Source organism: Pristis pectinata, chromosome 22 (genome assembly GCF_009764475.1).
Source record: "Pristis pectinata isolate sPriPec2 chromosome 22, sPriPec2.1.pri, whole genome shotgun sequence".
In the NCBI taxonomy this organism is placed as follows: Eukaryota; Metazoa; Chordata; class Chondrichthyes; order Rhinopristiformes; family Pristidae; genus Pristis; species Pristis pectinata.
Window position 1 is genome coordinate 18,124,392 of NC_067426.1, and position 10,750 is coordinate 18,135,141.

The following is a 10,750-nucleotide window of genomic DNA, read 5'->3' on the forward strand; positions in this document are numbered from 1 at the left end:
GAGTGGAGGGATGCAGAAGCTGCTTTATTTGTCCCTCCTCAAACCCATTAAACTCCCATGACCTTGAAAAAGTTGAAAATAAATTTGCTTAATGAAAGCTTTCAATTAACATCAGCAGAATGAACTTGTGGAGCATGTTTACTTTAAAGATGCCTTCATCTGTTTTGTTAGCAAGGTTTGTCCAAATTTTGAAAAACAGAATACATCTAGGGCGGTTTTAAAACTGTTGTTTTCGGCCACAAATTCAAAGCTTTTTTTAATAAACACAGTGAAAGACTTGTACTTTGTTAACCAAAGGGACTGATCGGAGACTGATGAAGTGAAAAATTTGGGGTTGTTGGCACTCTGTTGGTTCGTGTAGAGCTCCAAAATGGTGCTTGCAGTGCAATATATGGGCATGTCTCAGTATCTCCTCTCTTTTATTTTCCAAGTCACTAGAGGATAACTGGTAATTTAAACTGACTAGATAGCTGGTAATTTAGACTTTGAATCACCAAGGCATAGAAGGCTATGGACCTAAATGGGATTAATGAATGGGCGGCATGGACATAGTGGGCCAAAGGGCCTGTTTCTGTGTTGCATGACTGTATGACAAAGTTGCATTGTTTATAAAAGAACTTATATTGTGCAAAACAGCATATCTACAGTGGCTTTCTCTACAGAGATTGGCAGCCCCTACAAACATCTACGCTGCAACATCATGGCAAACGCTACATCTGATGCAGGGTCGACAGTTCGTCTCTCCCTACAGATGCTGCTCGACCTGGTGGGTTCCTCCAGCATATTGGACAAATGCTACAATTCTTTAACTGGTGCCCACCAATATTAGAGCAACACACAAAATGCTGGAGGACCTCAACGGGTCAGGCAGCATCTAAGGAGGGAAATGGACAGTTGATGTTTCGGGTTGAAACCCTTCTTCAAGACTGGAAAGAAAGATGGGGAGGGGTAGCCAGTATAAAAAGGTGGGGGGAAGGGGTGGAGGAAGAGCTGGCAGGTGAGGGGTGGATCCAGGTGAGGAGGGTGAAAGGCAGGTGAGGGAGGGGGTGAGTGGGAATGATGTAAGAAGCTGGGAACTGATAGGTGGAAGTGACAAAGGGCTGAAGAAGATGGAATCTGATAGGAGAGGACAGTGGACCATGGAATAGAGGGAAGGAGGTGAGGAGGGGAACCGGAGGGAGGAATGAGTGGGTGATGTGCAGATCGAGGAGGTGGGGGAGGGGAAAGAGATGGAGTGATGGGGCTGGTGGGATAAGGATAAAAAAGGGGACAGAGGGAAGTGGTTACTGGAAGTTAGAGAAATTGATGTTCATGCCGTCAAGTTGGAGACTACCAAGGTGGAATATGAGGTGTTGTTCCTCTAATCTGCATCTCGCCTCATCTTGGCAGTAGAGGAGGCCGTGGACAGACATGTTGGTGTGGGAATGGGAAGTGGAATTAAAATAGCTGGTCACTGGGAGATCCCGGCTGTTACAGTGGACGGAGCGAAGGTGCTCGACGAAGCGGTCCCCCCAGTCTGCGTTGGGTCTCACCGATGTAGAGGAGGCCGCACTGGAAGCACCAGATGCAATAAATGACATCAATGGATTCACATGCGAAGGACTGCCTCACCTGCAAGGACTGTTTAGGGCCCTGAATGGTGGTGAGGGAGGAGGTGTAGGGGCATAGTGAGGTTGCAGGGATAAGTGCCTGGAGGGAGACGGCATGGTTTCCATTATTGCCCACCAATATTAGAGAAGTTACAGGTCAAATCCTGATGCCACATTGGAGAGGCATGAATGTTCATGCAATGGATGTGTGCTGGAAGCATGCAAAGTGCACAGAACATCAGTGTCCAATGCTAGTTTGATCCCTGTGCTTCCACTTTGGAGATTACTCCACTGCTGTGAAAATTCAATGCCAATGTCACCATGTTGGTCGCTAAGGAAGACTTATACCGTGGAAGGCCCTGACTTTATTACAACACAAACACGTTCCTGTAGTCCAGTTGACCAACTCTTTTTGTTTCATTTCTCTTCATGTTGACATCAGCTCACTCCATTAATGCCCATGACTGACACAGGTTTGGCACCACTAAGGATTCTCTGTCTCCTCCAACAATGGCATTATTTGAAAGAATAATTAAAAACTTCATATTGGGTGCTGGTTGATCTCTTTGAGCTATTGGTTTGATCCTAAAATACTTGCTGCTTTCTACGGTTCTTTCAATTTGTGCAAGTTGTGGTGGGCGCTAAAGGAATTTTCTGACTTCAAGGCTTCTGCTCAAGCCAGTTCCCCCAGGGATGTTTGTGCATTTGTAGAATATCCCTTTGTAATGCAGCATGTCTGGGATAATGAACAGACAACATTCAGAGCAGAACAAGCTGCCCAAGAGGAGGAGATCCAGAGGGTGATGGTGGGGATGGGGAGGGGAAGAAGGCAGAGATATACATCTAATGTTCAAGGTCTGATTCTCCCATCTCAATCTTAGCAAAGGAAAATATGTGAGCTACCTGCACTAGAATAAGGATGTCCTTACTGAAATCTGCCACCTGTTTCAGCCACATGTAACTAGGAGCAGAGCAAGGACTGCATTTCCAGTGGCTGGTAAGGTGACTGGGACAGTGAACTAAATGCCAGGTTCCTTTCAGGCTACACAGTGAGGAGCTATTTGCCATATCTATGTTTGCTATTTCTATGTTTGCTGTCCATTATTGCAGCAGAGAGGATGCTGAGGCCTTCATTCAGAGAGGGCCAATTATATTTCATTCTCCCCTGCCATAGACTAGCGGGCAGAGCAGGCATGTGGCTCTCTGAAGAAAACAGGCTTCCCCATGGTGCAGGTGTCATTGTCTGCACTTAGTCACCTTACATCCAACAGTGGTCATAGTTAGTGAATTCACAGATCAATGCCCAGCATCCTGACAGCAGTCATAATGCCTTCATTTCCCTTTATCTACTGTGCCAGCTGTATTTACTACTAGGCAACATCTGTTAATAACTTGGCTGATGGCTCCAGTTTGCACAGGTGCACAGCTTGCATACAGTGAAAATCTCCTTGCCATTTAAAGTGTGATAAAGCAGATCACTACCTGGAATGCTTTGGAGGACCATTGCTATCCTCTGGTGAGTGGGAGTTACAACTAGTGGTGGTCCGCTGCATGCTGAGCATCCTTAGCATCATGAGAACTCAGTGTTTACCACCAGCTATACAGCAGGCAGCTGGAGGGGAAGGAGCTTTGGGAGAACAAGGAAAAAGGAAGGAGGCAGCTTAGATGGTGCCTTTCTGGCCTGTTGGGCTGTGGAGCATTTGTCCTGCTGTGGTAACATGAACTATAACCCCAATTCTAGTGCAGAATCAGTTGCACACATTGTCATCCCTCCGTCACTGACTAGCATGGCATCCCCTTGGCCACCATCAATAAAACTTGCATGCTTGAAGAATGTGCTCCACTCCTTTACAAACTCCTGTGCTGAGTAGCTCCAAACTCCTATGGGTTCCATGAATGTTGAATATGGGCACTTTGTCAGGTTCCCCCTGCACCACGCATGTCATTGTGCACACTCCTTCAGCTTTTCTCTGTGTCCAAATGGTCAAGGCTTAATCCCTGCTATTGACCTCCGTTGGTACTTGCTCTCACGACCTCTTCCCTGTGATTATGGGACATCACTCCTGCTTTCACCTCCTCCTCCAATGCGTCCAGCAGTGTTCAAAAACTTTGGCGCATATTCTCTCCCACGCTGTGCCAATCTTCTCTACTTTCCAGATCAAAGTTACTTGCCTGCTCCAGCCACATAAAACCTAAAAACCTAAATTTAAGAAGCCCTGACCAGCTTCAACTGGTGCTAATTGCTCATGTTGTTGCAGTGGTCTTCATCACCAGGGGTGCACTCTCTCTGTCTCTCTCACACACACACACACACACACACACACACACACACACACACACACACACACACACACACACGTGTGCACATGCACACACTCATGCACACATGTGCAGGTGCACACTCACATGTACACACACATGCACACACACTCATATGCACACGCATGCACACACACTCATGCACACACACACGTGTGCACACACACACAAGCACAAACACTCAAATACAAACACACAAATTTTCAGGCACACATTTTAGCTCTAGGAAGGGGCAGAAGTTACGAAGCTGCGGCCTTTCTATCACAGTTTCACAGTCTATTAGTTAAATAATTGTGTTGGTAATAAAATCTTGCAAATGATTCAATTTGCAATGTAATTTGGCTGGTATTTTTTTAGTATGTTCTAATGAAGGGCAGTATTCATTTATTCTGATGTTTTACCTGGGGTACCCCTGGCAGGCAACAGCTGGGACAGATTCAGCAGCTTTTGTCCAAACAGTTGCAGCAATTAAGGTCGGCAGCCTGGGAGAAACTGCAAGTGAATGGACAGTGTAATTACAGGGCACGGAGCCATGAGCACTGGGCTGATTTTTTGGAAGGTTTACAGCTTGCGGATGTGCAAGGGAAGTAGTACAGGCATAAGACAACAAAAATTTCCTTCCTGGCCTTAATAAGGAGGGGCAAGGTTATAGGGAATGAGGGATTAGGAACAAAATGGTCGTTCAGTGTTTCAGCCTATCTGACACAGCACATCCAGCTCTGCAAGAGGTATTTACTGTTTAAATTTGGGAAATGAAAATAAACCACCAGCACACGTGTTGTACATAGTCCTTCTGAACTAATAAAACTGGCTGCCCTGAGCAATGAATTCACTCATGAATGGCTTCACCTGACATAACATTTCCTTATTTGGACAGTGTATTAATAAAAATAACAGAAAAAGGCATAAGCATATCAACTTCATTTCACTGACCAGATTCATTTCATAAAAGATACAAAGTGCTTCACAATTGTAATTATAAGATATTGGTGGAAATTGGTGACTACATTTTTAAGGTGGTGTTTTTTGAAATAGTCTGTGTAGGAGGAATGTGGGCAAATATTGACTGACTTCCAAACACCCCTTGTCTTTATCACAGAATCAAAGAAAATATGATGCAGAAAGAGGCTGTTCAACCACTTGTGTCTATACTCAAACTAGTCCCACTTTCCAGCACAAGATACCTAGTTCAACAGTAGGTCATGGCTCTTCAAGTACACATCCATGCATTTTTTAAATGTGATGAGGATTTAGAGTCCTACAGATTGGAAACAGGTCCTTCATGCTGTCCATGCTGGTTATCAAGCACCTGTTGATACCAACACCATTATCCAGCTCTCAGCCCTTTGCCTTCCGTGCTACTGTGTTTCAAGTGCTCATCTGAGCACGTTGTGAGAGTACCCACCTCTGCCACCCCCTCAGGCATTCCAGATTCTGTTTACCCTCTGAGGAAAAAATTCTTCCCCGGATCCACTCTAAATCTCCAATCTCTTCTCTTAAATCTATGCCCTCTGATTATTGACACCTCTGCTAAGGGGAAATGTTACTCACTAACTACCCTATATACAGTATATCCCTCATAATTTTGTATACTTTGATAAAGTTACCCCTTTGCCTCCTCCATTCCAAAGAAGACAAAGCCAGCCTTTCCAGTCTCGCCTCTCAACTGAAACAGTCCGTCCCAGGTAACATCCTGGTGAATTTCCTCAGCATCTTCTCCAGTACAATAATTTTTTTCCTATAATGTGATGAGAACTGCACATAGTATTTCGGTTATGGCCTAACTAATGATTTATATTGTTATACCACAACCTCTCTGTTCTTTAATTCTGTGCCAAAGAAGGCAAGTTTTCTGTATGCTCTCTTAACTGTCTTCAGGAATCCTTGGACATATATACCAAGCTCCCTCAGTTCCTCAGTACTTCCTAGGGTCCCACCATTCATTGTGCATATCCTAGCCTAATTAGCCTTCCCAAAATGTATCACCTCACATGTTTAGGATTGAAATCCATCTGCCACTTTACTTCCCATCTTACCAACTAACCAATATTGTCCAGCAGCCAAAGGCTACCCTTCTCACTATCAATAATGCACTTTCTCCAGGCTATCCAATCTTTTCTCAGAGCTAAAATGTTCTAATGTACTCAAAAATCTCTTTTGCACTCATTCAAGTACAATCATACCTTTCTTGTAACTTAGTGACCAGAATTGTACACAATACCAAAGCTGTTTTGAATATAATTCTAGTATTACCTCTCAGCACGTACATTCTGTGCCCTGCCCAATAAAGGAAAGCGTCCCGTGTATCTTGTTAACCCTGTCCACCTGTCCTGCTGCTTCTAAGGATCTGTTGATAAACACTCCAAGGCCACTCTGTGCCTCAGCACTCCTCAGTAACTTCCCACTTTCTGTGTTTTCCTTTGCCTTGTTGTAGTTCTCCAAATACACTATCTTATGCTTTTCTTGATTAAATTTCATTTGCTACTTTTAGCTTTCAATAAACCATTGTCAAATAGCCAAAGGCAAACACTCATTAATAGAAGCTGTGGGGGATGAATGGAGAAGGAGAGCGAAGATGAGAAAACAAGAGGGAGAAAACAAAATAAAAAGGGAACCGGCAATTTTTAACAAATAAAAACACGGTGAAATCTGATACCAGGCAAACAGAAATCTGTGACACTGGTTTTCTGCCTGTATGCTCAAGGGAACATCTTTTGATCTTTTAAAATATGAACTTTAGCAGCTTTTAGCAATGTTTGGATTTTCTTAAAGCACTGAATATTTCAATTGAATATATTGCAGAAAAATATTCATTGAAATACCAGTCATACTATAGATCCCTTTATGAGCTTGTGGCCTTTGCACCTGCAATATCAAAAGGAATTGTACTTCCGTGCTGTTTGTAGCTTTGGCCCCACACGGAATTATATTCAATTTGGGTCAGGATGACCTGAATTGAATTCACAGTAACCGCCCCCTCCCTGCAAGTCTATCCTATGAGCTGTCCTCAGTCAATTCATGGGTTTTGCATTAAATTACCTTCCTCATCCATGTGCTGACTTTTGATTTACCACTCAAAGCATCACTACATGTACATCAGATGTGTACACCAGTCTGATGTGAGCCCTTTCCTCACAGACCCAGCTACCTCCAGGGTTCAGCAATGGGAGATTCTACACTGAAATACAATGTGCATCAAGGTGACTTAATGGTTTGTAACATATACAGATTGATAGCCTGAATATCAATTGCAGGTATTCATAGTTTTGAATCAATTTAATAAATGTCATGGGAGATGAGGAGAGAGGTGCTGAACAATTCTGAAGTGCACTTCTTTGCTGAATGGATCAATGTCATGCACCATCGATGGATAGATTTGTGAGCTATACCACCTGATACCTAGTGCAACAAACAGCTTCTATGAGGGGACTTCTATAGGAAGGGCAAAAAAAAATTAGTGAACAAAGTAAAGCATTCTCTGAATTAAAATGACCCTTTTCATTGATTTAAGCATACCACTGGCTCTCATGTAGGGAAAATGTCTGTACAATTCATCACATGCATGGTTTAGGAGCACTGCCACATCAAGCTTCAGGCCTATAGGAATACATTTAAACAAACATTTTCCCGTTACTGAGTCCAGTGGTGCAGGAATGCAACAGGTGCCAGGGGACTCAGAAATATGGCACCAGTCCAAATATCTGGATCTCTGCCACTTTTACTGCTGAGATTAATCTCCTGACAGGACTTTTAGACTGGTCTGTGTACCTTAACACATTTAGTGTTGTAGCTTATATAAAAGAAAATCACTAGCTAAATGTAAATTTGAGCTACTCTAGTTCAAACACTTCATGTGTTGATGAAGTTACACAACTGTGAAGATTAAAAAGTGCAGCATTTATTTGCTTCTTTGAGGCAAACAACACCTCTATTGATCACCTGATACACTCGGCAGTTCTGAAAAGCTCATCAGAGCTCTGTGAGAGGAAGTAATATCCATCTAATCAGCTCTCCGGGGGAGAATAATGTAGGCCCAGGAGAACAGATGTGCCGCCACTATCATTTACTCCAGTAACCTAGCAAGAAATGCTGGCTGCTTCTAAACAGAACAATGTCGGTAATCTCTGAGTACCACAAGGCGAATCGAGAGTCAAGAAGGAAGGAAAACAAGTGGACTTGGCCACGACTAAAGTAGTTTGAGCCAATCAGACAAGAACATAATATCAAACAAATGCAGGGGCTGCCTGCATGTTATTCCTTTTAGAGAAACTCAAGGGGATATATCATACAGACTCCTATTAATGAGGCAAAACCTGCTGTTTACTTATCTCACTGATTTATTACTTATGCACTTCTCAGTGCATTATCACCGTGTGAAATATCCAGCATAGAATCTGAAAAATTCTGCACACAGGAAGGGCCCACAGTGGGTTGATTAGAAAAGCAACATCTCTGCTTTTGGATTTTGTAAAAATATGCCTTTATTTAAACCCTTTCCTCCTTCTTTTAGCCATAGTTTCTTATTCATCTCTCTGAAGGTTGTGACCACATTGTCAGTTGTTATCTCGTATCTTACCCAGTAATCATTGCCTTACCATTGAATTGTTCCAGAAGGGGTGGTAGCTTTAGTTTTAGCCAGCCACAAATATTATGTTGTATTCCTTAGCTTAACCTATTGACATCTGCACTATATTTATGGAAGATGCCACACAATGAAAGAGACAGATACCCTTGATATTCAAGGCATTACCATTTCCCAGTACCAATATTTCAGGGTCACCATTGAATTGAAGCTTAATTGGACTAGCCACATATAAAACAGAAAAGGGGCAAAGAATTTTGTAACCAGTGACTCACCTTAGGACCCCACCAACCCCCAAAGCTTTTCTGCCATTAACAGATCAGGAATATTACAGATTCTACTGCACTTGCTTGGATGAGCTCAGCTCCAACCACAATCAAAAGATTTGATGTCATTCAGAACAAACCAGTCCATTTGATTGTACAATCCACACACTCCACTCATCACCTGTCAGCATCCACCATCTAAGCACTCATTCCCTCCACCACTATTGCTCTGTAGATGCAATGTACACCATCCACACATGCACTGCAGCAACTTACTGAGGCTATTTTGATAGCAACTGACTCCTGATATTTGGATAGAACTGCTGAACTGTAATTGGTTTGACTATAAACTGAGCTGTCTGATTCCATTCATCATGAGACAAATGTATCCTTTTAAAAATGTATTACTTCCATTATTGAAGGAATTGGTCAAAAATGGACTAAAAGCTGTTGCATTAAGCTCGGTCAGCATGGATGAGTTGGGCCAAAGGGCCTGTTTCTGTGCTGTATAACTCTATGAGTCTATGACTCTGTTAATTAATTTAAAGATGTACGTTGCATCTGAACAGTTTCACTATCCTTTGAAGAACCATCTTCCAATCAACAGCTTCAATATAACGATAAAATGTCCAGTTTTACTGGGGTTTATGACAGCAGTAAACTATCTTAACTGATCACTGGATATGCTCATCAAGTACCTTTTACATTATTGATTATTCCTTCCTCAACTGTTGTTGTAAAACACTTTTTAAAATCTATGCTGTCAATACTCTTTCAATGTCGAAATTCAATTCATTTACTGTTGTGAATAAACATAAATCTTAAGTTGTTTCAACTAGTCCCATAGGCAAAAATGTATATACTTCTGTATGAGTTATACAATCCTTTTAAGTAAATAACATGTGTGCATATGTTTATTTATTAATTATCTTCTGAAACATATCGACAAATGGAGCTGGTGGTTGGAAAGACCAAAAATGATTTAGGTCCTGTGACTATAATGATTTTTTTCAATCAGAACTTCAGAGCTGGATATGAAAAGTGTTATACTGTTCAGCTTTCAATATGTTGCTCTAAACAGCACTCACTCAAAGGGTGTGAATTGTCCTGCAGCTAATTATTGGGGAAGTCACACACTTTTCTTTATGGTTCATGGGTGGATTCTCACAATTTGTTCTCAAGTTGCCACGGGCTAAGCAAATGTTTTGCTGCTTAGCTCAGGTTAAGGGGCCCTCTGTCTTTCCATACACTAGACCTGTTAATGACTTTGATCCACAGTCAAAGCCCTTCCTTTACAGCTTGTGGATGTGCAAGGGAACCAATCTGTGTTTGGTTTCTCCAATGTAGAGGAGGCCACATTGTGAACACTGAATAACTGGAAGTGCAAGTGAATCACTTCTTCATCTGGAATGATTGTTTGGGCACCTGGATGGTAGGAAGGAAGGAGGTGAATGGACAGGTGTTGCATCTCCTCCATTTGCATGGTGAAGGATCAGGAGTGGTGGGTGGGGAGGGAAGTGTGGATCACGGAGTCACGAAGTAAGCGGTCCCTGTGGAATGCAGAAAGGGGCGGAGAGGGGAAGATATGACTGGTGATAGGATTGTGTGGGAGCTGGCAGACATTGCAAAGGATAATGCTTTGAATGGGAAGGTTGGTGGGGTGGAAGGTGTATAACAGGGAAACTCTAACTTCATTCTGTCACTGGGGAGAGGACATGAGAGCAGACAGCAGGAAATAGAAGAAATGTGATTGAGAGCTCCATCCATTATGGCAGAGGGGAAGCCATGTTTCAGGAAGAAGGAGGACATTTCAGAGGCACCAGGGTCAAAAGCCTCATCACTGGAACAAATACGAGAGAGATGAGGAAAGTTGGAAAAAGGAATGGTGTCCTTACATGATGCAGGGTGATGGGATGCACAGTCAAGGTTTATGTGGGAGTCTGTGGGCTTGTAAAAGATGGTAGTAGAAAGTCTATCTCCTGAGCTGAATACAC